Below are 5,679 nucleotides of genomic sequence, written 5' to 3'. Positions count from 1 at the left end.
GAACATGTACATATAATTATTGGTAATTACAATATATGCATTTAGAGATAGTAGAGATGTAATTTTTTTGTATGATGTACCTTTTACCAAATGCTTCCTCCAGCATTCTGGCGTAAAACAGTCCTTTAAAAGAAAACAACGGTTCTATGCAAGTAAATTCCCGGTTTGAGATTGGTTTCACAAAACCCTTTTTCCTTAATCCATATTTTCATAATGAGAATCATCGATCTCTTATCAGGGTAATCTACCCGTCATTTGACTGGATGTCGAACTAGATTCTTGGTGATTTCGGTCAAGGGAAAACTATGCTAATTCAATGGTAGCCCATCTTTGCAATTAAGAACTGGAATTGGTCACGAGGTTTTTGGTTGATTCAGATTGAAAGATGGATAAGTAGTTTATTGGGTGTCTCTCACAGTCGTGGTCCAACCAAAATTATTCGGTTTACTTCTAACTTTGACTCCAAGGATTTTCTTTAGATAGCATCTACTGAACTTCTAACCGTAAGGAAATTTCAACTTTATGAATTTCATTCCTTCCTAACCATACTAGATTAAGAATTGGTTCTATATGAGAATATCTAATTTTTTTAAAAATACTCTTCTAATTTTGGATAAATATCAATTTGGTGATTTATCCACATAAAATAACTAAAGATATTCTTTCTACCGATTTGATTTATCAATCCTAATTCTCTAGGTGGAATTATGATGAAAATTGCTCTTTTGTCACCAATATTTAATTTAAACCTTTCTCTACTTAAATAATTCTTCTTTTAATTAAATACAAATATCCATTTTTTGAATATGCTTAAATTTTCTCTTTTTCTCATTTAATGATTGAATTTCGAATGTCATGGGAATTACTCTTTTATCATTTAAAAATTTCTCATGCATAAAATAAATTTATCTAAAATTTCTCTAAAAATTATCCATTATTTAAAGTATACCAAGAATTTCACTTTTACCATTTAAATGATTGAATTCCAATTGTCATGGGAATTCCTCTTTTATCATTTAAAAATTTCTCATGCGTAAAATAAATTTATCTAAAATTTCTCTTAAAATTAAATAAAAATATCCATTATTTTTATATCCAAAAATATCTCAATATTGAATTACCTCTCTCTAAACAAGAAAAAATAATATTTTCTTGTATTCAGAAACACGGAATGATTACAGGGGATTGAGGTAAAAGCTTATTCATTATTCAGGCTGAGGATGAATCTTACATCTTCTCCCACTTGAAAAACGCGAGATGTCCTCGTCTCGCAAAGTGGGGGTAATCTTTTGCCAACTCTTCTTCTTTCTCCCAGGTGGCATCTTCTAGAGGGAAGAACTTCCACTTGACTAAAAACTCTTTGAGGATGAATCTTACATCTTCTCCCACTTGAAAAACGCGAGATGTCCTCGTCTCGCAAAGTGGGGGTAATCTTTTGCCAACTCTTCTTCTTTCTCCCAGGTGGCATCTTCTAGAGGGAAGAACTTCCACTTGACTCTGCTCCTGAGAACCTTCTCCCGAACGTCAAGGATTTCTTCAGGTTGGAGTACCATTTGGCCTTGAGTCGAAGAAATGAATTGTTCATTATCAAGCACGTGACTCGGGCTGGTGGGTACATATTTCTTAAGCAAACTAACGTGGAATACATTATGTACCTTGAGATGGGGAGGCAGAAGAAGTTTATAAGCTAGATCGCCCACTTTCTTTTTATAACATGATATGATCCACAGTATCTGGGAGAGAGCTTCTTGTACTTCCCTAAAGATAAGGAACTTCTTTTTGGTCGTATACGAATGAAGACCATATTCGATTCTTCAAATCCTCTCTCTGCTCTTTTTTTATCTGCATACTACTTTTGCCTATCTTGGGCTGCCTTAATATCTTTATAGATTGATTGCATTTGCTGGTCCATGTCATTAAGCATTTGTCTGGACATCTTGACTCTGATCAATGGGTCAGACCAAGTCAACGGTATAAGGCAATCTTGTCCATACAAAGCTTTGAAAGGACTCATCCCAATGCTTCGATGATAAGCATTGTAAGCAAATTCAACTAGATGCAAATGGCTTAACCACTTCTTGGGTTCCCTGCCGCTGCAGCATGACCAAAGGATATCTTCTACCTGGTTCACTCTTTCAATCTGGCCCATCTGTTTCGAGGTGATAGGCTGTACTGAGATCCAAGAAGGTTCCTACTGCTTTGAAAAATGCAGTACAGAATTTCGATGTGAATTTGGGATCTCTGTCACTTACTATCCTCCTAGGTAAGCCATGCAATCTAAAGATCTCTTTAAGGAAAACTCTGGCAACATCCACTCTGCAATGTATGTTTCTTTCACTGGAATCAGATGGGAAACTTTGGTTAGCCTGTGAACTACCACAAAAATGAAGTTGTAACCTTATTGCACTGAAGGTAATCCAATGACAAAGTGATACATTCCCTCTTCATCTATGGAATGTCTAGAGGTTGCGATTTTCCTAGCATCTTGACTCTCTCTGCCTTGACTCTCTAACACATTAAGCATTATCGCACATGATAAAGTACATCCTTTTTGAGTCCTGGCCAGAAGAAGCTTTTCTTCACAAACATATAGGTTTTTATAAACCCTGGATGTCTAGCTATCAGGCTATCATGGGCTTCTCTCAGAATTCTTCCATTTATTTCCTCATCATTGGGAATGCATAGCTAATTATTATAATACATGCATCCTTCATCCACTTTGTACGCAAGAACTCCACTCATTTCCTAAGGAGTCTTGCTTTCCTGCATCAGGAGGGTAGCAATAGGGGCAAAGAATTTGTCCTACATGATTTTCTCCCTTGCTTCACTAATCAATAGATTTGATACCACTGTAATTGCAAGCAAGAAGGCTTTTCTGCTGAGCGCATCTGCCACCACATTTTCTTTCCCGAGCCGATACTTAATTTCAAAATTGAATTCCTGCAGGGTCTACATCCATCTCCTTTGACGCATGTTGAGATCCCTTTGGGTGAAGATCCACTTCAGACTTTAATGATCTATCATCATCAAGGTGAACCTCTGTCCCAAAAGATAATGTCTCCACAACTTCAGAGCATAAACTACTGAGAGTAACTCCAAGTCATGGACGGCATAATTTCTCTCATGTGTTCTGAGTTGTCTGGATTCATAGGCCATTGCATAACCTTTCTGCATAAGAGCACTGCCTAAGGCAAACCCACTGGCATCAGTAAACTACCTCAAAGGGTTTGGTAAAATCTGGCAATTTAAGGACAGGGTTGGTTACTAAGGCCGTCTTCAGTTTATCAAAGGCACTCTGACACATTGCAGTCCATTGAAAAAGGATACTCTTCTTTGAGAAGGTTAGTTAAAGGGGATGCTATTTAAGCATACCTGCGTATAAAGATCCTATACCATCCGGTTAATCCTAGGAATCCTCTAACTTCCTTTACCGTCTTAGGTTCCGGCCAATCTACGACTGCTTGGATCTTTGCAGAGTTAGGAGAAATCTCATCCTTTGACACTATGAATCCCAAGTATTCCACCTGGACTCAACAGAGAAGGAACACTTGCTATTTTTTGCAAAGAGTTGGTGTGTGTTTCCTTAGAATTTCCAAGACCTTGCACACATGATCTTCATGATCTGCAACATTCTTTAAGTATACCAAGATATCATCAAAGAAGACAAGAACAAAATCATCCAAGTATTCTCTAAGAATATCCTGCATAAGATGATTAAACATCGCCGATGCATTAGTAAATCCAAACGGCATGACTGTGAACTCATAATGCCCATAACGAGTGTTGATGCAGTCTGTCTTTGGGATGTCTTGCTTCTTGATTTATATCTGGTAGTACCCGGATTTGAGATCTATCTTTGTGAATATCTGGGTCCCACTTAACCGATCCAGAAGTTCATCAATCCTAGGGATAGGATACTTCTTTTTAATTGTTAATTGATTCAATCCTTTGTAGTCAATATAGAGTCATAACGTTCCATCTTTCTTCTTTTGAAAGAGAATGGGTGCACCCCAAAGTGAGACACTGGGTCTGACAAATCCCTGCTCTAACAGTTTTCTTAATTGTTCCTTAAGTTTTATGGCTTTAGGGACTGGCATTTTGCATGCATGCTGGGCTACTGGCTGAGCTTCGGGGATAAACTCGATCTCATGATCGACTTCGCGAGACGGAGGCATCTCAGTCAGCTCTTCAGGCAACATATCTGCATACTCACTTAACCACTCCGATTCTTTAGCCTTGCATTTCATGTCTACTAGGTTCATCTTAACGACATAAACAGCTTGCCTCTTTCTGAGCCCTTTTAACAATTGTAGCACTGGGGATCCAAAAATTCCAATTCCTTGAACTTTATTCCCGTGAAGGTCAAGGAAAGAGATGGTTCCATTGTGAGAGTGAATGTCAGCCTGATTCTTATGGAGCCAATCCATTCCAAGGATTCCATCCATTAGGAACTGAATGGAGTCTTCTTGGGCCCTTTAATTTGGACATTTAGTGAAATGCTTAAAATGCTAATCCATCTTTGACCAAGCCTAGAGGCCTAGTCCTAAAAGCATATATTTGATTTTTCACAAAAATAAAAAAAAATATAAAAAAAGGAGATATTCTTAGATCTGGCCACCTAGGTGACTTTAAAGCTTTGTAATGGGCTGTCAGTCAGTCATAGCCTACAGCAACCTTTTCGAACTCCAAACATTCCAAAAATTTGTCACTTTCTTCCCCCCTTATGAAGGAGATGAGAAGAAAGAGGCTATGTGAAAATTAAGGTTTCATGCAAAGAGAGGGAAGTGCAGTTTTTGTGGTCCAATACCCAAATTTCAACCGGTAATTACTCATCACTTGGGTATTGATTTCTAAAATTGATCATATGGCTAGGAAGCTCTTTTTATGCTCTTTCCACTCATGTAACTAATTTCTTAATCCTTTACTTCATTGATGATCAGAATTTCTCCCAAAGTTGCTAACTTTTTACGCGAATTTTGGCAGTTTTATAGTCTTGTAGTAAATTACTCATAACTTTTCGCTCGGTGGCCCGTTTTTGAAAGTTTTTATATAGGCGCGAACCTCTCTTCAAGCTCTACGCACCTATGTAATCCTTTCTTGCACAGTCTATATGTATTTAAAACTACATTTCTCTGTGTATCTCTTTTTTCATAGACTTTTGGCCATTAATCTTTCTTCTTAATTATGATTAATTCCTCTTAATCTCTTATCAAAAGGCAATCCCATGTGTCTTATCCTCTTGTAAGTGATTGCTATATTCATTTGCTTTAATATATTCTTACCAAATCGCCCAATTCAAACGGATGAGCCTTACCAATATTCCCCGTGTGTTTCCGTTCACATAATCCTGAGTCGGAAGATTTTCTTCCAACAAAGAATCGCCCTCTTGTTTTTTGGAGCTGCAAGACTGGCAGAACTTCTTGCTTCTCTGGAGCCTTTCATCTTTCCTTCCATGAATTATGATCTCACCTTTGATGTGTATATCTTTATCTGAACCTAGGGAGAGAAAGGGAGGTGAGGAGGTTGTGAGGTTTCATACAAGTGTGTTTTGATTCTAAGAAGTGACCGAAGTCAAAACCCCAACTTCGTGTCACATAGATGTGACATGCAAAATTGATATCTTTCATTTTCAATTTTGTGCATGTTTTGATGGTTTCTCAATGGTAATAAGTTGGAAGC

This window comes from Cibotium barometz, chromosome 50 (assembly GCF_041138505.1).
Source record: "Cibotium barometz isolate CiBa-2024 chromosome 50, ASM4113850v1, whole genome shotgun sequence".
NCBI lineage: Eukaryota > Viridiplantae > Streptophyta > Polypodiopsida > Cyatheales > Cibotiaceae > Cibotium > Cibotium barometz.
This window is presented reverse-complemented; position numbering follows the sequence as displayed.